General features: G+C 46.2%; 1 protein-coding gene across 2 annotated transcripts in view; it reads right to left on the bottom strand.

Moving 5' to 3' along the window:
* The window catches only part of PDE10A (phosphodiesterase 10A), a 569,606-nt gene that overhangs the window by 344,209 nt on the left and 202,158 nt on the right, over positions 1–23,239 (bottom strand). The gene's annotated exons all lie outside the window — the stretch shown is intronic.

The following is a 23,239-nucleotide window of genomic DNA, read 5'->3' as shown; positions in this document are numbered from 1 at the left end:
TGACATTTGAGGTGTGGGAGGGAATCTCCTCCTGCAATCACACTCTATCAAGTTCAGCCAGCAACAATTCCCGAGCAGAGAACGTTCCAAGGCCTTCCCCAGCTTCCACCTTGCTTTCTCAACCCTCACACTTAAATGAGAAAGGGCGGCAAACAGTGTATGAATATACTGGAGGAAGGCTTCCAACATGGAAAGCAGGCTAAAATAATAGAGTCAAAAGAACCTGGGACAGGGACATCTGGGTGGCTCAGTCAGTTAAGCATCTGCCTTGAACTCAGGTCATGACCACACGGTGCTGGGATGGAGCCCCGTATCAGGCTCCCTGCTCAGCGGGGAGTCTGCATCTCCCTCTCCCTCTCCTCTGCGCTCTCTCTTCCCTCTCAAGTAAGTAAATAAATAAATACTTTAAAAAAATTTAAAAAAAGAACCTGGGCTAGAGACCATACAGGAAGGGAAAATGTTCTTAACATTGTAGTAGTCTCAGAAAGAGGAGAAAAGATTTTGTATTCATGGTAAGAAGAATGCTATAAAAGGAACAACTGGAGAACAGTATAGAGTTTATGGGAATTAAAATAAAATATTAAAAACTACAAAGGTCAATGAGGAGTTTGTATAATAAAATCGAAAAAAAAAAAATCTCCCAAAAGTAGAACAAAAATACAAATACATCAACAGGAGAGAAAAGATAAGAAAATACAAGGATTAATTTAGCACAGAATAAAAAATTTCTTATCTGAGGATAAGAAATTATCAAAGAAATAATACAGAAAAATAACCCAGAACTAAAACATATTATAAGTCTGCATGCTGAGGTACACACCACGTCTGAGACAACAAATTTAAAGAGACCTTGGCACATTACTGTGAAATGTGTTATCAGTGAGATCCAGAAAAGAGCCCCAGAGTTCCCAGAGAAGAAAAGAAGCCACAAACAAAGCAGAGATTAGAAGAGAGCTTCATCAGACACTAGAAGATAGCAGACCAGAGTGTCCAAAATTCAGATGAAAAATGATTTTCAACCTGGAATTCTGTACTCATTGCAAATATTTTGGAGGGAGGAACAAATACATTTTTAGACATATGCGATCTCAAGACATGGACCTCCCAGGTGCCCTTTGTCAGGAAGCTACTAGGGTGTGCTCTGCTGAAATGAAGGAGTAGACGAGGGAAAAGTGAAGCATGAGACAGTGGGGCTGTGAAGGGACATCCCAGAAGGACAGGGACAGGACCCAGGACATCAAGCCCACAACAGGTGCAGGCCGTCCAGGAAGAGCGGAGCTGGGCATAGTGGGACAGGGCACTCAGATGGAAAAGACATGGGAAGAGCTGAAAGACTGCTTTCAAACACATTTTGAATACATTTGGAAACTGTGCTGTCAGCTCTGTGACCGATCTTTCAGGGCATCTGGTGCAAAAATGTAAGAACAGCCAGAAAACGAAGGTACAACTAAGGTATAAGCACATGACAAAACAAAGCTAATGTTAATTTCAGGGAAAATAAAAGTTGTACAAGAGGGGAAAAAAATGGAATCCAGATACCCTATTTGGCTCAGGACCAAATAACACAAATGACAGTTTTCCCCCAATAACCGTGATGGCAACACACCGACCTGGCAGGTCGTGCAGAGCATGTGTATGGGAGCCAGTGACTGTTAGCATCAGCCCCCAGCTCAGTAACAGGAACTCGGGGGATGACGTCTATAAACCAAAGAAATCATCAAGAAATGGCAGTATATTATTTAGTAACGGGAAATAAATTGCTAACAAGCAGAAACAAGAGATTTGGAAATGGTTGTTTCTTGGAAGCAAGGCATTTTGTTCTAAGTGTTTCAGTTTTGTTTGATTTTTTAAAAAAATGATAGTATATAGTTTGGGGGTGATTTTCTCACTTATCTCTTATCTCTTCTCAGAATTTCAATGTGTGCACATTCAGGGTTCCTGCTAAGTTATTAAATCTCCAATGTGTATGGTTGGAAAAGATGCCCCTTTAGGGCAGAACACAGAGCAGAATAGGGAGGATTTCAGCCCCATCTGCCACCTTACCAGGGGCACCCTACAAAAACAAACTGGAAGCCCCACCAGCCCTGCTCTAAAGGAGTACGCACGGCTATGAAAACAGTGTTAAAAAAACAACATGGCATAAAAAATGGGACCAAAAAAGCCCCTACCTGAAATTCTCCTAAAACCAAGCCTCGTAACCTAAATGTCCTGTTATTTCCAAACTTCTTATTTGGGTGAATGCCAACGATAAACAATACACAGGGACTGAAATTAACACCAGTCAACCTAACACACTGAGAAGTGCTCTTAAATAACGTGGGATTTGGCTGACCTCGCTGAACAGTCATCCTCACGAAGGAAGGCCTGGACAGGCATTTTGGGTGGTTTTTAGCTCATTGAACTAAGGATGGGATGTGACTGGTAAGAGGTCAGGCATTGTTGGGGACAAGTAAAATGCAAGTCAAGTCTCAAGAATCGAAGACAGTCCCACCCCCACCTGCTCTGGCTGGGCCAGTTACGCAGTAGCGTTCTCAGTGCCAGGTCTGGGGAGGTCACTGACAGTGCTCATGCATTGTCTCGAAAAGGGCAAAGGAACCACATGGATCATAGGTATGGTCGTCTGTAAATAGTGTCAGAAATTAAGAATGTCATACGAAACGGTAATATCTTCGATTGTTTTTCAAAGTAGAGCGTTAAAACGAGTGAAATGGATAGAGACTCACCGGACGGAAAGAAGGACTCTCAGAGTCCAATCGTGCTGTTTACAGATAAAACGTGTGTTGCCTCGCATGGTTGGGATGAGAACCAGCCCCCCATGGGGTGGCCCAGGAGGGCCAGGTTGAAGGGCTCTCTCGCTCTGGCCGAGACCAGCTTCCAGTGTTTCTGACTTTGTGCCTTTCATCACTTCCCCTCAACATTGAGCCAAGAAAGAACATTTCAAAAAAAAATTTGATTTGGGTGTTTGGTGAGGAATGATTTCATCCCCAATCCAATCATTACTTCTTAACTTGAAAACACTCTTTATTCGCTTTAAGGTAAATGACACTTGGGGTATGAATGAAGACCCAGGAGAGCTTCCTCAGAAGAATGCTGGGCTTGAACTGCCCAAGCACCAGGAGAGAGAGCCCATTGTCACCCAGACTTCCTCTCCGCCCTCTAAGTGCCACTTACAGACTCTGACATCATAAGTGCTTCCAGATTCCATCAGTGGTCCACAATGAATTAAAAAGCAATGGAATCCAGATGCTTTTTCTGGTAAACAGTTCCTTTGTAGGAAAAGTAAACAGAACAAGGATATTCCCTGACTTACCCTGTGACAATCATTCACATCAGAGAGAGCTCTCTGTGCCTTTGCGTCCGGCAAGCACAGACCTACTGGTTTGCACACATCGCCCGTCCTGCGTTGTTGTGCTCTCTTCTTTTTAATTAACTCATTGATTATAATGTTTTAAATGGTATAAAGTGAAGACAGTCTATACAAAAGAAGCCAATAGGTAAATGAAGGGAAACTAAATTTCTAATTAAACTCCCAAAGCTGCTGAAAATGTCCTCAGAGAACTGCTTCCTACAGCCTTACCTCAGCTCATTATAAATCCTTGGGGCTGAAATGATACATTTCGTGAATTTTCACTATTTTCTAGACCTAAGGGTTCCAAAGTAATTTCTTCGATGGGCACTAAACCACAAATTTGTAAATGTTAATCAGATACATTTTTTCCAAATTTTTCAAATGGTTCAGAATTCTTTACAGGATGTCAGATAATTTCACCTGATTAGTCTCATCCTGACATTATTTTTTAGGACATGCCATTTTTTAGGCATGTCCAGTGCTGCCATATGAAGCAAACACAATGGGTTTCCTTTGCTTCATTCGCCATTATTAGTGGAAAACAGAAGGTGCTCCCTCTAATCTAATGCTGCCCTGTTTGCTCCTAACTATGACACTGGCGTTCGTACCAACTCATATTCATCCCAGAACAATACCAGGCAAGGGAAGACCCTTGTGAAGCCTACTATATTTCTACTCCTTTTCTACTGAGCCCCTCGAGAACTCAGCTCCAACAGCAGGCCACACCTTTGTGGGTCCCCACACACGGTCTCTTGATCTTGTGAATCCCTGCATGGAACTTGTTCCAAAACAAATAAATACATTTTTTTCTTGCATTTGGAAGCTGACTTTGAACTGCATTTTTGTTTGAATTCAACATAATTCCTCTTGATTCAATAGAACGCAAGTGTGAACACAGGCTGATTAGAGAACACGCCCTCTCCTCTAGAGAAGAAAGCGAATGATTAGACCTCGCCCCCAGACCTCCAGTCGCCCCCAGTCCAGCCGGAGCACGAGAGCAGCACACAGTTAACCACGTCTAAGCCAACGGCGAGAGCCAGGGTCTGGGTCCCAGGCAGCCAGCCCAGGTTCAGAGGAGGTGAGCGCTCCGCCGAGGCCGTGGGGCTCTGGCCTGGGTCTCAGTTGCAGTTCTGGGGTCTCCCCCAGAGACCCCCCAGTTACGTGCCATGTCTCCTGGGCCCACTTCTGCCCTTGCCTGCCCCCTCACTGGTTTTCTCAGGAGACACGGAGGGTGCTTGCTACCTGGTGTACAGAGAGCTCTGAGTCCTTCAAATTTAAAATGTGACCACACCCACAAAAATAGGGAGGTTTCGTTGTCATTTTTCACTTGAACGTGCACTTGCTCGTACCCAGGGCAGGGACCTGACCCTGCGCCACAGGCCAGGGCAGAACGCAGTCGCGGGATGCCAGCTCCTCTCCGTCCCCCTCCGAAGCCCCGTGGGGCTCAGTGGAGAGCACATTTTGCTGAAGTTGCTAACAACCCTGTGATTTAATTCCGTACTTTAGAAACACTGGAGAGATGAATACCCTCCCCCTTCCCGAGAAGTAAGGTAGGACATGAATCTTAACTATCTCGTTTTAGGCTTTGTTTACAACATAAATGCTGGATTAGCTCCCTCTGATTGGTTCCTTAAACATTCTGAAGCCAATTTCGAGGGTGTGGGAACAACCAAGGAATAAAATAAAGATTTGATTATTCTTTATTTTCCCTTGGAGGTCAGTCTATGAATTTTATTCAAATAATAAAATCTCTCTGTGAGATGCTGAAAAAAAAAAAAAAAGAAAGAAAAGAAAAAAGAACTTTTTTCCCCGAGGACTGCATGCCATGAATTATGTAAGCGATGCTGGAAGGAGAGCCGTTCGTGTTTCCCAGCACGCGCCGCAGGCTTCAAGTCCAAGCACGGCACCCATCAACATCGAGATGAAGGCGCTGGTGAGTGCTCGTCAGCAAGCCACGAGGAAGGGACCTTCATCCTTACGCGACAGGGCTTCCTGCTGGGAAGAGGAGGAGCGTATGGGAAGCTGCCGTAGACTCACGAGGCAAAACTGGGAACTTGATTTAAAATCGCAAGATTACAATAACGCAATAAAGATCACCTTGTCGCATCTCCCGGGAGCTCCGAATTCACCTCTACAAAATGAGGTCATAGAGTCATTCCTGTTCTCCTCAAGGCCGTTCCTGAGATGGCGCGTCCCCCACAGGAAAGGGGGCAGGGGAAGGCGAGGGGACAGGAGATGCACAACCGTGACCACTCCTGCTACCACCGGCCCCACCGCGGGGGAGTCGCAGCAGACAGTGAGACGCGGCAGAAGAGCAGCGAAGGTTCGGGCTTGCCGTCCGCCGTGGCCGGTCTGAAATGAGAGGGGCTCCTCTCTGATGTCCCTGGGAGACCGGCGGAGTCCCAGCCTTAGCACACGCCAAGTGCAATGTCAACGCTGCTTTTATCACGCCCAGCCCGTCCCCTTTGTTCTTCGAGGATGCGTTTATAGGGGTGATTCCCAGAAGTTTGCTTGAGTTCCCGCCCATGAAGCTGACTCGCGCTCCTGTCTCAGGGCACAGGGCGGTGGGCTGTTGGGGCTGTTGGGGCCACAGCGCGCGCGCTGCATTGATCCATCTTTCCCACCAAAGCAGATGTGGATTCACTCCCCAGGGATGCAAAGGGCCAAGCCGTGGGGGGCTGTTCATGAAGGAGAATTTCCTCGTGACAAGTAATTTTCCGAATTCGTGAGACTTGGGCGGTCAGATGTGAGGACCAGTTAGTGTTCCTGGAAGCACGTGGCTGTTTCTCGGCTCTCATTCTTTGTAAAGTGGTCATTGCTTTTTGGACTCACTAGAAAAATCAACCATTTTCACTTTCCACTTCTCCGTTCTTGCTGCCGTGTGACCCGAGGCCTCCCCCGCACACACACGCTTCCGTCCCCCTGGGCCCCCCGGACACATACTGCAGGAGCGAGTCAGACCAGACGATCCACCTTCTTCAGACGCGTCCACTCACAGCTGACGGAATGTGGTCTTAGAGACACGGCTCTGTGTCTCCTGGGCTGAACACAGAGGAGTCTGCGACGTGCACGTCGCCGAGCACGTGCAAGGAGCGTGGGGGGCGCCAAGGGGCCCGACCGTTTATAGGAGAGATTTCCGGGGTTTCTAAGAGCAGGGACCACTCATCTCAGCAGAACGGTCGCACTCTGTGACACCCCAGCTCTTGCAGGAAGAGAGGGACAAAGAACACAGGGCCTGCAGCCATTCCCTGTTCTCTGAAGCAATCACAGAAACAAATGGAGAAACATTTGAAGGAACTGTAAAACACTATCATGTCAGGAAAAATGAACATTTTTCCCCTGGGGAAAAGAATTATCCTCCACACCTAGAAATCTTCAAAATGTTGTATTAGTAATAAGCTTAGCGGGTCTTGTAAGTGAGCAAAACCAGGGACTACTCAGATGACGTGATCCAAGCACGTCAGCAAATCCTCCAAGGGATGAACGGGCCGGACTCCGAGGGGGGAGAGCGTGGGAGGAGGGTTGCCAACAGCCAGGGCTTCCAAGTTAGACCGAGATCTGGGCCAATAACTCTGCTGGCTGCTTTGCAGGAGCGGGGCGGTGGGGGTCCTGCGGTCAGACCCCCCCGCCACCCGCTGGGTGTAAAAGCGCAGCTTACGGTGCAGTATTTTACAAGAAGAGCTGCCTACTAAGGGCAAACAAGCTGACATTTCCCTTTGGGGAAGAAATTCTCCACTTCACTTGTGATCCAACTGGAGATTACAGAGAAGCCCAAATGTGTTCCACACCAACAAAACAAAACAAAAATAACCCCAAGGGCGGATGGGCCTGTCTGGGAGAATGGAATAATGCATCGTTGTGTGGACGGGTGGTCCACAGGGAGGGAACGTCTGGAGGTATTTCTGTCCTTCCCACCACCGCTTCCCCTCCTGGACCCCCGGCCTTGGGGCAGACAGAATCCGGGCTGTGCCCTGCCCTCGACGGGAGCATTTTCCCAGCTGTGATGACTTCACGCCAGACCCCACCACGGAGGAGCGGAGGCTGACTTCACACAGAGCCCAGGCTGCACGAGCTCGGTGACTAACACAGAGGGCAGTTCTTGGGAACTGATGCGACTTTCCTTCTCAGTCTCACACAGGGCAGGCGTAGCCAAATTTTGCTGAATCTTGTGTCGTGACTTACTCAGAGGCCTTCAGCAGAAGTCAGCGTGCAGGGCTCATCAGAGAAACCAAACCACCACCTAGTGACTCACGTGGAACCCATGCGAGGAAGGCCACGGGCCTTTCCAGGAGCCCAGGGATTGTCTTTTTTTCTTTAAGAGACAATTCTAGCTGCTTATTTTCTCTTCCAACCTGTCCCCGCAAGGGTTCAGGGTCTGGGACGGCAGGAAGCTGACCCCAAATGGACAGGCGACCACAGGAGGGCCCCATGAGTGGGCCAGCTCCCTGCCTGTCCTCCTCAGGCTGAGTCCACGGTGCTACATTCAAGAATCCAAAATGTCTATGGAAATTGCAGAAGCGTTAGGAGGAAGGTGGTCAGAAGATCAAAAATTATAAAAGAAATGAATAAATCATATGCTTTCTTGTCCAGGCACTGGATTCACTGCCAAGAAAAGTCCTACTATGTTTGTTTAGATAATGAAACATAGTTTGAAGAATCATGTTTCTAGAGAAAAATGAAGACTTTTTTATTTATTTATTTTTTTCTTTTTTTTGGTCCGGCTGCTTTTCATTTTATGCTGCTGAAAAGACCCAAATTCAAAGCTGCTTTGTGAGTCTGCAAAAACGAAGAAGAGAAAGGGCTTTTAAGGTTTTTTCTGTGACAGACAACTCAGTCTTGGTCTTTAGCAGTCAACTAGTCAAGAATCCAACAGTGCAAGGGACACGTCCCCCCGCCCAACACGCGTCCACTCTGTGCGACAGTGAGGATGCGGGCGGACCACAGGGATTCCGCGTGCCCGTGGTTTCTTCTGACGCCCGGCGCTCGCAGGACGTGTGTCCCCTGGCAGAGCCTCGGAAGGCCTGCCCAGCAGCTGGGGCTTCTCCGGGTGCGTCCCCGCCAAAGCCTAACCGGCACTCTCCCCCGGTCCTCTGCTCGTCTCTGCACCCTCCCAGCAGCTTCCGGTGCGAAACCAGAAACACGCAGGTCTTGGCGGCGTGGGAGAGGGGGACACCGAGATAGGTCATTTCCTAAGACTGCAGCCACCCCTCCCTCCGGGAGCAACACGTGGGGGCCTGGCCCTGGCCCAAAACACAGATCGGCTTTTCTGCTTCTCCTTGGAGCTTGCCAGAAATAATGCATATTTTGAGAAATGGGATGGTTCGAAGACACGGGATCTGTTTGCTATTCCAACACGCCGGTTTTCACCTGCACAACCTGCCCCCTCCACCCTCCGAGACGGTACTGGGATCATGTCTGGGAGCACTGAAGGGTTGGGACATTGCAGTGATACCATTTCTAAGCAAAATGCACTTGGAAGCCACCCCCATGTAGGTGGGATACATGAGGTCATGAAGGAGCCCGAATGACACAGCAGGGGTGGCGGTCTTGGCGTCAGGCGGACTAGGCGCCGCATCCACAGCCACTGATGTCCTCACAGGAAATTTAAACCCCTTCTTGTGCCAAAGAGAACACATCTCTAGGCCATGAGTGAGCCCCTGAGTCCTTCGTGTTTTCAGACTCTGCTTTCTTTATTAGCTAATTTATATTATGTAAGAGTTATAGACGGTTCATGTAAAAGAAAGAATTGTCATTTGGGATGAAGCTGATTAGGGAGAGATTAGGGAAAAATGGATCTATTTAAAGCAATAACAATTCAGTTTCAGTGAAATTCAATTATCAGCCTTCTTCAGATGGAAAATCCCCAAAATATACCAGAGATATTTTCATCCTGATTTTATTCTCTTAACTTAAAGACATGAGAAAAGAAAAACATCAGAATATTTGGATGAATTACTTGATGTACTCTCAGATATGGAGAGTTGGAAATCTATCCTGAAAAAGGATCAACTCAGAAGACATTTAAAGATACATGAAGATAATAAAATAATAAACGACCACCTGGTGGGCGGAAGTAACAAACAGTTACCGAACTTGGGCGCTCACACAGGTGGTCGGGGGCCTAACTGCATGGATCCAAAGTCCCTGTGGACCGCAGGATTAACAAACCGTTAACTGAGAGGTTTTAAAATCATATCTCAGCAAGGCCTATAGTAGTGATATTAGTAGTGATTGCTTTAAAAAGATGAGCCTTGGGGCACCTGGTGGCTCAGTCAGTTAAGCACCTGCCTTCAGCTCAGGTCATGATCCCAGGGTCCGGGGATCGAAGGCTGCTTCTCCCTCTTCCTCTGCCCCTCCCCCTGCTCGTGCTCTCTTGCTCTTGAATAAATAAATAAAATCTTCAAAAAGAAAAGGTGAGCCTTTTAAAACAATTATAAAGGTTGGAACCCTCTTTTGTCTTCTCAAATAACCATACCTGCTGTGAACCTATTAGACAAAAAAAGAAGAAAGGAAAAAAAAATGCCCAGCTTACTTTAAAGGGCAAATGAGCCTAGCTTCAGAGTTCTGGGTAAAACCACACGCCAGAAGATGGGGGCACATTTCTCTTGTATTAGAAGAATGATCTATGCAGCCAAACTGTCTTTTGAAGGCAACTAGTCTCAATCTCTCTCTCTCTCTCTGTGCATGACTAATATATATTAGCTTTATAAATACGTAAATATATGAAAGTCATATATGTATGCATGTTTTCAATCAACGTGCCACCTGTACGTATTTCTTGAAAAAAAATTACTACAAGATGCATTCCAATCATGAGATGACCAAAAAAAAAAAAAAAAAAAAAAAGCAAGTCCACCCAGAAATCAAGATGGGCAAAAAAACAAAACAAAACAGGCAGGAAATCCTGAGACGAGTGAACAGAGCCGCACAGGGAAGGAAGGCGGCCGGTGAGTTTCTGAGGCAGCGGCACCAAGAATAGAGCTCCCAAGGCAAGAGTGTGTGACGGCGACTTGGGAAGGCAAGTGCGGCTGGCAGGGGATTTGCAGAGAAGGTCGCCCGGGGTTTGCATCAGTAACTGTGGGTGGGAAAATGACCACGTCGCCCTCACTGTATAACCTGATGAAAAGGAAACCCAGCGGTCACTTGAAGCCAGTAACGGCTGACCACGAACCCTGTCTCGCGGGATCCATACTGAGAGTGTCTCACGGTTCGTTCTTTGGAGTCTGTTAAGCTTTATTGATCCAGGAAATTCTGCGGAGCCCCAAAGAGCCCACTCCGCACAGAACTTCCAGCTTGAACCCTGGCTCTGCCCCGATCATGGTGTGGTCGTGGGCGACTTCCCCAACCTTCCTGTGCCTCGGGTTCCCCATGCACCACGGGAGAAGCCACGCGGCGTCCCGGCGAGGGCAGACATGCACGCGAGCAGCGCGGCTGCTACACAGGATGTGCTCAAGAAGACACGGTTTCCGTTCTTCACGGAAAGGGAGAGAACACAGAAAACTCAGTGTTTTATGGGAAGTTTCTACCCAGCATCAGAAGTCAGGGTAGTAATAGCCAGGAGGGACATTTCTGTGTTTTTGGCAAAACCACAACTGAAGACGTGACCGTGGCTTTTAGAACTCTTTAGGTGAAACTTACAAAAGGACCCTCCCTGGGTGGGGTTCTGGCTCGGAACATCGGGGTTCTCCCACGAAACCCCAGTGCCCTCGCGCAGGAAGCACCACAGAGTACATACCCTTCCACTTTGGATGGAGTAACTCACCCGTTCTCTTGTTTGCGGTGGGTATCCGGGGACGTGGAGGTGCAGTTTACTCTGACCCGACGCGGCTCTCTGGCAAGAACTCCCGCGCCTCTGCTGCTTCATGCGTCCCCACCATGCTCGACTGTACCGGTCCTTCACAGTTGGAGCCAACCCAAAATGACACTCTGGCCATCTTTCATATTTTGACAACCCCCCCCCCTTTTATGGGAGAGCACGCATAAGGGTTGAGAGTGTGAGGAGGGGCAGAGGTAGGGGGAGAGAGAGAATCTCAACAGACTCTGCACCCACCACAGAGCCAGACCCAGGGCTTGATCTCACGACCCTGAGATTAGGACCTGAGCTGAAATTGAGAGTCAGACACTCGACTGGCTGAGCCCCTCAGGGGCCCCTTGACAGCTCTCCAAGGAGTCTGCTGGTACCTGGGCTCTTAGGTCCTTGGTTCCCACTGACAGTTTCCGGGATGCCAGGTCCTGGTCTGGTTGATTAACTACCACCTGCTCCAAGTTCCAAAGGTTCCCATTGCCTGCAAAGGCTGCACTGTTCCAGAACCGGCATGCTCCCAGCCCCCATCTGTCCAACACGCGGCCGGTCGCTCAGGGCTTCAGATGCTCTGGTTTCTTTCCCTCCACCCTGACCCTCGTGAGCCCTGCCCTTGTCCTGCGGACAGCCTCCCCAGCCAGGCCTCGTCCACACCTGAGATACAAAACAGAATCAAGCGGGAAGCTATCACGTGAAACCTCCTCCTTGAGGAACATCCATATGGTGATTTATTTTGTTTTATATCCTTCTAGGTTAGAAACAGCTTCCTTGGGCTGGGATGAAGGGGAGCGTCTCTTCTGATTTTCCTGGTTGCACTCGTGTGCACCCCTTCCTGGTATAATCTCATATCCTGTTTTCAGCATGGTTGCTTTGGGCTCACTGGTCCTCATTTTCCACTAAACAGACTTTTCTCCTAACGAACTAGCTTCCACAGTGTGCAAAGGTGTTGTCAGGATAAATGGCAATGTCTGTAAAGTGCTTGGAGTTCTCTGAATAAGAAGCTCAAAAGAATAGAGCATTAGTGCACCATTATTCTCCGAGAGAGTGGGAGGAATTGCAAAGAGAAATCATGTCAAAGATGTAAAGAAACTTAAAAGTCTGAGACTTTAAAAGGCTGGGATTATTAAAACACCGGTTGTTTGACAGGAGAAAATTAAACTGTTCTCCTGCCTCAGGAATTTTAACGCCACTTTCTCCTTCCTTACTGTACCCCACCACCTCCCCCCCCTGCACCCAGCTTTCTCAGAAGTCAGGAACATTCCATATATGAAAAATTATTCTACCGCCGTGCCATATAATGACAGTCTCGGAGGAAGAAGAGCAATGCCCTTTTGTCAATAGCAGCACACACAGTTACGGTTACAGCTAGGACCCCGAACGCAACACCCACGGCCCCAGCGATTTTAAATTTCTGTTCATGGTTATGGCATGAGGTTGTGGGTCTGTGCAAGCTGAGGAGATGGAGCTGAGCTATCAGCTTAAAACCAGGGCTCCTCACGGGCTGCATCCCCACGGAAGGAGCAAACTAGAAGGATCGATCTGCTGGGAAAGAGAATGTAAGGACCACAGCTCTCCGTGGTCTCTTGGTGAAAAGAAAGGTCCCTGAGAAAGAAAAACATGATGCGCACGCACAGCATGGGTTTGTCGTCTAAGACTGTATGGTGTGTCCGTGCGCTGTGGGAACCCTCATGCCGAGGAAGAGGTCTGGGGCTGGGTCTTTGGGAGGTGATACTCTTGGGACACCTCCCAGAAACCAAAGCAAGTCCCTCTGGAAGGACATCACCACCACCTAAGCCACACTGGCTTCCCGCAGAAGAAAATGTCAGAGTGCCACCAGCAGAAGAGGCGAGGAGGGGAAATCCACATGGCAGAGACTCTGCACAACCAACACCATGGTTAGCACTCCCCCGGATTTCAGAAACCACAAGAAAAGAGCTATATGGCTCTTTGAAATTCTTAGAAAAGGATTCAGAGCCGCAATCAAAAAATAAAATATCATGAGGAAAGGGTGAGGCAGATTTGGGAAAGAACCAAATAACAGCTTCTAGAAACGAAAATACAGTCACTGACCATAAACAGAGGAACATGCCACTTACAGGAGGAAGTGTATGGAAGCCACCGGGCAAGCCAGGAGGTAGAGCAGAGTGGGAGCCACCGGGCAAGCCGGGAGGTAGAGCAGAGTGGGAGCCACCGGGCAAGCCGGGAGGTAGAGCAGAGGGCTACCTGGACCCAGCGAGCAAAGAGGAGGGGCATGGGACGGGGTACAATGCAAAGACGAGAAGGCAGAGCCCAGCATGTCCTGCTTTGCCGCACCGGAAGGAGAAAACAAAGAGAAAGCCAGAGAAGATGTTTTCAGGGATAAGAGTAGAGAAGTCTCATGATGACTGAAAGCAGGAATTCTCAGGTTAACAAAGCACAAGAGTTCTAAGCAGGATAAATATGCATGCACTGGAGTTCGGTATCAGTCAAGGTTCTCCAGAGGAACCGAGCCAACAGGAGATTCATATACATGTCTAAAGAGAGGTCGGTGACAAGAAATTAGTCCATCTGATTATGGAAGCGGCAAGTCCCAAATATGCAGAAATGACGTCCCAGTTAGAGCACCAGCGGGAAGCTGCCATAGAAGCAGGAGAGCCGGTGGCCAGCTTGAAGGCCACCCAGCAGAACTCTCACTCACTCAGCAGAGGGTCAGCTTCCTTCTCCAGTCAGGTCTTCCACAGACAGGGCGATGAGGCAGGCCCACCCACACCGGGGAGGGCAACCCGATTTGCTCAGTCTACCAAATTCGTGTCACTCTCATCCCAAAACACCCTCACAGACACATCTGGGGTCATCTCTAACTACCTGAGGACACGGGGGCCCCATCGGATTGTCCCATAAAATTAACCATCACAGGTTTCTTATTAATGAAATTACAGAGCACCAAAGACAAAAGAAGAAATTTACATTAGCTAGAGAAGGACGATACTTGACCTACAAAGGAATGAGATGTCGGCTTACAGGATCTTAGTAGATCCGAAGGTATTCACATAATGTCTTCAGAGTGAAAAGTAAGTGTCGATGTAGAATTTCTTACTCAGGCTCATTCAAGAGTGAAGGACAAAATGAAGATTATCACAGGGAGACAAGGGCGAAGCATGAGGACACCCCGGAGGTCAGGGTGTTGGAGACCTAACTTGGGCAGAGTAACAGCAGCAAACCCATGAGAAAATCCAAGGAAAATGGCAGATCTGGCTTATCTGAAAAAGAATCACTGTAACACAATCGTTACTTCTGTGTTCTCATTATAGTTGGTATTATTGTAATTGTGGTTAGGTAAAACGAAACCAAGTTAGCATTCTATATTTATCAGGCAGATACGAATTCAAAAGTCTGACAAACCCCAAAGTCGACAAAGATCAGATCACCAGAACCTGTTGGTGGAAGTTTGAATTGATCCAGTGAAATTTAAGAGCCCTTGGCCGTAAGTAATAAGATTCAATATAAGCGTATCCTATTACTAGCAGTTTTACTGCATGGAGGGTACTTTTTTTTTTTAAAGGTGTCATCTTACAACATTTAAAAGTATGCACAGCAATATTACATACTACATAGGAATATATGCATACATATAAAAATAAAAAGTTTTACAAGTTTTAAAGATAACTGAAGACGTGAATAAAAGCCGCTGAATTTAGATTAGTGATTTCTCACGGGGAGGGAAGGAAACTGGCTTGGTGACGGGTCCACAGAAGACTTCTTTACACCTGCAATGATGCACTTTTTGAAAAAGTTCTGCAAAGCATGACTTCTAAATTTACAAGATTGAAAACCACAGACCAAGGGGTTTTCCTAGAGATTTTATTTCCATTCTTCTGATATTTCAATTGCAAAGATGACCTACCGAGACCATGAAGCGCAGAGCGCAGGGAGGCGTTGGCAGCCGGGTGCGGGAGACCCGCGGGATTTAAACTAGGTGGCCCGGGCCCGGGCTTCGCTACGGGTCATGCCAGTCATCTCAGCAGTGGCCTTTTATACGACGCCCAGGCGTTCCATACGCACAATCTGATTTAATTATGACACCCTAGAAACGCCATTCATCTCTGTTTTAGAGAAGAAAGGACTGAGGCTCAGAGAATTAGCTGACAGACCCGAATGCCTTCAAGCTCCGAGTGCCTTGTCATTGCTCTGCGGGGCCCTGGCTCGGAGCCGGGAGCCGCCCCCTCGCAGCCCCAGGATTGTGGCGGTTAATGTCTATCAAGGGCCTCTCTGTTCCAGGTCCTCCCCTGCCCCATGTCACTTAATATTACGATGACAATTGCACAAATGGAGCTCTAGTCTTTACTCCTTTTGTGGATAATGAATCACAAGGTCGAGCAATTTGCCCCGAGCGGTGGCGTCCCGATCCAAACCCAGACCATCTGAGGCCAGAACCCACCCACCCACCTGTATGCTCTGTCCGTACGGCCAGAGCCAAGGGGGCCCCCACAGCGGCAAGACCTGCAACTCCCCTCTGGCTGCCAACTCTTATCTTTAAGCTTACTCACAAGAAACTGGAAACAAGTGTGCATCTAACCATGACAGCCGGCACAGACCCGACTTAAATCTCGGGCTCCTGGACAGCACCAGGGTCAGCACAACCCTGCTCAGGACGGGTCCTCTTGTGCACGTGACCAGATCCCGCTACCTGCTTCTATCTCCACCTGTGCCGTGTCACCTGCTGACTCGCACACCATGACGCACTGTGGAAGCGGGGCTTGCCTTCCCGGGCCACGGACAGGAAACACACTCGGCTCCCACCCGCTTGGGTTGGCTGAGAATAAGTTAGGTCATTTACTATGGACATCCAGCACCCGCTAGGAGGTGTTCAGTTCATGCCTGCCCTGATGTCTCCTTGTCTTCTTACAGAGGAAAAAAGGTGTTGGGAGTAACTTGTTGCAGAGCCCGGGGACCACCAGCCTGGGTCTTGGCTAGCCTTTGTTATTGGTGGAATGACTCAGTCATTTCATAAATAGCTATTGTGTATCTATTACGTGCCGGTAACTACTCTAGGCACGGCCCATAAAAGTACCTTATATTCAAGCGAATCTATTATATAAAAGTTCCCAGATCTGTCACTTTTTAAACCTTTTTTACTCTGCAGTAGTTTTAGGTGTTGCCAAAATAGTGGCCAGTGTCCCTAGCGCTGTCACCTGTTTCTCTATGCTGAACATCTCGGGGACCACAGCCCTGTGATCCAAATGAGGAAATCGGCGTTGGTGCGATACTCACGAAACCACAGATTCTACTGGGACAGCCCAGGGCAGCAGCTCTATTAGAGGACTATGGGGAAAGATTTCTCACGGTGGTTCCTTGATTGGTTGGACAAAGCCTGCCTGCGTGCCCCCTCCACCCGTGGAGTCGAAGCATAAGCGCTAGAAGACACCAGAGTTACTGGTTCAGCTGGCATTTGTGAGTCTCCATTTCTTTCCCCATAAACGGAAGGTAAGCTTCTGCAGGCGGCAGGAGAGACCCAGGCTGCAGACTCCCCCTCCCCTGAGCGAATACAGTGCACAGCCGACCCCCCTTCGCGCGTGACTCACTGACTAAATTGGCATCGATCACAGCCAATTAAGTGAAAAATCAGGATTCAAACCAAGATGTTCTGACTCCCTATTTAATTTCCAACGGGAATGTTAGTAAATGGCATTATCTTCATTTTATAGGTGAAAACATGGAGGCGGCATGCGATTGCTCCCACTTGTTTTTATTTCCATGAGTATTCCATCGAGAACACTGAACAGGCTGCACTACCTGTGTTTATCGACCCAGAGACCAATGGAATGAATGGGGAATCCGTAACGCAAGGGGGACTGTGACCTCTGGAGAGTTGTTTATCACCCCTAGATATTTTTTACAATGGTTTTAAAAACGCTGAGACATTAATGCATTATGTATTTCTAAAATAATCTCGTGTTTATAGTAGTGATACCTGCAGGAAGATTTCTTTTTTTGTAAAAAAGATTTTATTTATTTATCTGAGAGAGAGAGACAGAGAGACCATAATCAGGGTTGTGGGGGGCACGGAGGGAGAGAGAGAAGCAGACTCCCTGCTGAGTAGGGATTCCCAAGGCTGCCAGACCTCAGGACCCTGGGATCATGACCTGAGCCGAAGGCAGACACTCAACCGACTGAGCCACCAAGACGCCCCAGGAAACAGATTTCTAAATTTGTCTAATTCTTAAAGTGTTAACAGCTTGGAGCAGAGGAAGTAGGAAAGCTTGCATTTTGATATCTATAATAATTAAGAATTGCATAGTAGAGACCGAGCCAGTTTTTAAACATTTAAGAAAGATTTTTGCACGTCGATACCTAATTCCTTTAATTTTAATTTTAGTCCTACTTTTTCATGGAGCTGATCCATCATCATTCGTTTAAGACTTTCTATAATTATTTCTACTTTCTATCAACATCTTTCTGTTAATATTTAAAACCATTTTATAGTTTACATTATTTGTGGCATAAATAATGCTTATATTAATAATCTCTTTATAGCAATGTCTTATCCACATTTATAAATAAAAAACACTAAAGCTTAAATTTTTCACAAGTTTTAAAAGCAAAACTTAATATTTTCCTTAAATTTGAAGTCAAAATTCTTTGAGTCATTTTCTTGCTTCGGGCGGACACTGACAGGTCCCATAGGAGAGAGGTCAATGTGTTTGAAGTTAGGTGTTGACCCTGACCCTTGGGGTTTTTACTTAACATAGGGCAGACGCGCTGTATCATCTTTTTAAAGAATACTAAAATTCCTGAATTCTGAGACTCTTCAGGCCCAGGGTTTGGATCAGAGATTGTGGACTGATACTGCCTTTTTAAATATTTTAAGTTACTTATTTTCATTGAGTTTTCTGTCCTGAGACTCCTGGTTAACAGATACAATATTTTTATTTAAAGGTGATATTCTGATTTACAATATCATTAGTCATTTTTCAGGATACCTTTTTCTTCACAACCTTCCTGACACTCATTTCATTTTTAAAATAACTTCTGCAAGTTTTAACAGGATGGAAACAGTAGTCCATTGGTGTTTTAATTCAATTTTATTTAGATACCAGCTAATTAAATTTTTTCAAATGATCGATAAAAACAATCTCTTGACATCAAGCACTCAGAGTTGTGAGGAAGTTCATATCACAGTCTCTTTATGTAAAGTGCCCCTGAATTTTCTTTACGCATTTACACATAGTCTTCAACTCCTGCTGCGATGAGCTACTCAGATTGACCACTGCCCCTCACATTTATCAGAAACACTTCTCCATGTTTTAAAATATTTTTAGTTCTATTTTAGCTATCCTGGTTTTCATGGCATAGAATTCAGTTCTTTCAGCTTTTACTCTGTAATCCCTTCAATTGCTTTGCTTATTTGAACAGTATCATTTTTGAATAGTTAATTAATGTCCTTTCACAACTAATAAAAATGATACCTTTACTATTTTCCTAACTTAAAAACAGATCAACTTCTTTTTTTTTTTTTTAAACATTTTTATTTATTTTTATTTTATTTTATTTTTTAAAGATTTTATTTATTTATCAGAGAGAGAGAGAGAGGGAGAGCAAGCACAGGCAGACAGAATGGCAGGCAGAGGCAGAGGGAGAAGCAGGCTCCCCGCTGAGCAAGGAGCCCGATGTGGGACTCGATCCCAGGACGCCGGGATCATGACCTGAGCCGAAGGCAGCTGCTTAACCCACTGAGCCACCCAGGCGTCCCAAAAACAGATCAACTTCTGGCTCAGAGAGAATCAGAAGAGTTAGTTCATTCCCTGTAAACCATGACATGTTTAATTCATTATATAAAATTTAGTCAAATAAGGTCAAAACTCAAATCTGGTTTATGGGCTACAACCAACACGTACTGGGCTCTCTCACTGCTCCCATGAAGACTGTCACAGCTTCAGGCAGACCGCCGGGCTCTGCGCGGCCCTCCTTGCCGTCTCTTCCCGCCGAGTCTGGCCTAAGATCAGGGACATTTGTCACAAAATGCTTCCTAACTCCGCGACTGTCATGTGCACACCTCTTGGCTCCCCGTGGCTAGGAAGGTGGTGTTAGGACTGACCCTTGCCCTCAAGTATGTTCCAGTTCGCTGAGGAGGCCAGGAGACACTGCAGGTCAGGACAGGTCAGAGGCACCTCAGGAGTGATCCAAACACTAAACATCTAGTTCAGAAGGACCCAGCAGGGTGCAGGTACAGACTGGGTGACTTGCCTCCGATGAGCTCTCCAAATACTATGTTTCAAACATGATTTTAAAAAACAACCAGTAAGACAGGCCAGGATAAATTAATACAAGAAGAAACTGGGCTTTTAGGAAGTAAATTTGAGAATATTAAAGCCAGAGGCCATAACGTAGGATTATTTGCTCTGCTTTCTATGAAACTGGCTAGAGGACCAGCACGCATTTGAGCGACCTGACAAATGAGGACCCCAGGGACATGGGTACTAACCTCAGGTGCACATATGACTAAAAACGACCATTTGCTAGAAGAAATCATGGACACTTGAACACTTGTGTTCCAAACCCGAACTTACACTCAATAACGCCTGCAGAGTGACAAGCACGTTCTCAAGGCGAGGCAGCCAAAACACTCAAGGGGACAACCCATAAAAGAGATTTTATGAGGAACAAAGTTAAGTGCAGACCAGAAAGCCAAATTTCTGGTCATTTAGCTTGACCGCAGGACAATGTCCAGAGTCGCTCCTGTGCTGAGGATAACCATGTGAGAACCGAGGCGTGGTCACAGCTGCTGGAAGTTTCCGGGAGGGATGGCGGAGACAGGCGACAGGCGTAAAGAAGCGCCCGCTTCCATTTATAGAATAAGCACGTCCCAGGGCCGAAGAGTAGAGCGTGGGGAATAGAGTCAGTAACGCCGTAAAACGTACCATGACAGACGGGGACGAGGCTTAGGAGCCGAGCGTGCGCAGAGACCGTGGCCTCATTATGCCGCACGTCAGAAACTAACACAGTGCTGTACGTCAATCACACTTCAATTAAAAAATTAGATGTTCTATGTTTAAAAAAAATAAGCAGTGAATAAAATGGACTGGATACTTTCTTGCATCCATTAAGATAATCTATAAAAGGCTTTGGTCTGTAATAGGCCGATGGGGTAGTTTATAACGACAGCTAGTCCAATGTGAAACTGTCCATGCAACTTGGTCGTAATTTTTAAAAACTTCAGATTCAATGTGCTCGTTTCTTCAGAATTATTGCTGATATATTCACAAGAGGAACTGGCTTATAATTTACTTTTTTCGCTATGTCCTTGTCTGGCATTTCATACGATACCAGAAATGTCACACAGATGTCCCCCAGCACGGTCCATATGCAGTACAGTGTTGGAGATGAGCAAAAGAAATCATGTGAATTATCGGGAAGGAAGATATAAAATGGTCACATTTACAGATGATATTGCTAAGTACATAGAACCCCAGGAAGCATGAGGACAGATTGTTACAATTAATTCTCATTCGTTGGATAAAAGACCAAGGGCCTCCCTACAGCTAGTAACAACTATTTAGAAAATGTAGTTAAAATAATATGCTGTTTTGATATCATCAACAAGTACAGACTAACTAGTGTTAAATCTAATAAAAAGTGTTAATTATCCTTAAGCAAAAAATTATAATCACATCATGGAAAAACATTTTTAAAAGATCTAAAAATACGAAGTGATACCATAATCTACAGCTGAGAAGACTCATTATTATAAAGTCATCAGTTCTCCCCAGATTAGTCTTTCAAGTTCTAGCCAATTCCCACATAATTCTCCACCGCGTCTTCCTGACAAGAAGACTCTGCGAGTCACCACGGAAGAACAAAGGGCCCAAGCCGGACACGGAGAGTTTGAGGAAGAAACAGTGGGGGGCACTTGCCCTATCAGGTACCAAGACGTTCTAATCTATGGTGAACAGACCAGGGGGAAACTGCCCCAATGACAGACAGATGCAACAGAAGACGGATCCTCGACAGGCTCAGATACATGTCAGTGGAAATTAAAAACATGACAAATGTTATGTTTTACTTTTTAAATGATTTTTTATTTTTTTTAAGATTTTATTTATTTGACAGAGAGAGAGCACAAGCAGGGAGAGCAGCGGAAGGAGAGGGAGACGCGGGCTCCCCGCTGACTTTATTTACTTATTTGACGGACAGAGATCACAAGCAGGCAGAGAGAGAGGAGGAAGCAGGCTCCCCACTGAGCAGAGAGCCCGATGCGGGGCTCGATCCCAGGACCCGGAGATCTTGACCTGAGCCGAAGGCAGAGGCTTAACCCACTGAGCCACGCAGGTGCCCCTGTACAATACACCTTAAAATAAAGTGCTTGTGCAACCGATTTTCATATTGAACAAAATAGTAAAATTGGTTCCCTGCTTTGTATTGTATACTGAAATCAGCTCAGGTGGGAAAAAGACTTTGATATAAAACAAAAACTTTAAAACACTAAGATGAAAATGCGGAAGACCGTTGTTAGGCTTCAGGAGCACACAAATCATACAAATGATTGACCAAAGTGAGAACTTGAAAAATAAAAAAACTTCTATCCAAAGGAACAACAAATAATGAAACCAAAACTAGACATCAACAGCAAGAAGATGCTTATGAGTGTAAACATAAATAAAAAAGGACAAGTGTCCAGACTACTAAAGAACAACAAATCCATCAGGAAGGATGTCAAAAATCCAGTGGAAAATAAGCAAAAGAAATGGGGGGGGAGCAAATACTCAATAGTTATGAAAATATGCTTAAATCCACAAGTAGCAAAAACCATCAAGACCACCATGTACTATTTCTCATGAAGCAAACTGGTGAAAACTGAAACCTACAATGGCTAGTGAGAATGTGGATCCATTTCTAACTGGTTCGATGATTCTGGCGGGAGCAGGAATCTGACAACAGCTGGTAAAGGTAAAGTGGCATTTACTCCCTCACCAAATGATTACACTCCTTCCTAGATAATCTGTCTTCAAACACTTCTCACACACAGAAAAAGATAATGCACAAAAAATAGAGCATTTTATAATAAAAAACAAAGCAAGGCAAGAAGCAACTTATTCTTCAAAAGAAAGCCAAATTCATCAAAGCCTATCTGTTTAACAGAACCTCACCTACCACTGGAAAAATGAATGCACTTGAGCTCTATATCAATGTCTGAAAAGAGCAAGATGCAGAAAGACTAATACAAACTTTTTTCTACCTAGCTTATAAACTGGCAAAATTTCACCAAATATTATTTAGATATATGTGCGTGTTTCCAAAGTATAGAACCATGCCAGTGTCCAAATTTAGGACAACGACTGAGACCCTGCGAGCAGAAGGACAGCGATGAGGCTCGGGAGAGGATCATGTCCAGGGCGGTGGCGGGAGGGGAAAAGGACACTTTGTTACAGGTTAAACCGGTGGAGTTACATGGTTATTCTTGACACTGCTTTTTGTATCTTTCTGAATGCCTGGAATAATTAGCAATATGTTTACAGTGATGATATAAATGCTTGTACACAGGTGGCGTGTATTTTGTGGGGCCTCACCCAATATATTCTGTAAGTAGAAGCTAGGAATCTGTAGTTTTTAAAAAATTTTATTTATTTATTAGAGAGAGAGAGAGAGAGGCAGGCCAGGAGAGGCAGAGGAAGAGGAAGAAAATCTCAAGCTGACTTCGTGCAGAGTGTACAGGCCAACACAGGGCTCGATCCCACAACCCCGAGATCATGGCCTGAGCAGAAACCAAGATTCAGAGGCTTAACTGACTGAGCCTCCCAGGCGCCCCAGGAATCTGCAGTTAGGAAAAGTATCGCAGGAGCCAGAGCAAGGGGCCACTTGAAAGGAAAAAACACAGCACGCGTCCTCGAAGACTTTTTAGCCTGATGCACAAATATTAATAATAACCAGAGAGATATAAGTGGCATAACAATGACAACAAAAACAAGACAGTAGTATGTGCGTGGATCAAGGCTGGGGACAGTCAGAGAGCTGGGTGGGGTAAATGTACGCATTCATTCACGGTTCTGCCAATGGCTATCTGTGCCCCAGGCATTACACAGAACTGGGGGAACGGCGCGTGGAACCCGACGGGC

The sequence above is a fragment of the Mustela erminea genome, chromosome 4 (genome assembly GCF_009829155.1).
Source record: "Mustela erminea isolate mMusErm1 chromosome 4, mMusErm1.Pri, whole genome shotgun sequence".
NCBI classification, from domain to species: domain Eukaryota; kingdom Metazoa; phylum Chordata; class Mammalia; order Carnivora; family Mustelidae; genus Mustela; species Mustela erminea.
This window is presented reverse-complemented; position numbering and strand designations above follow the sequence as displayed.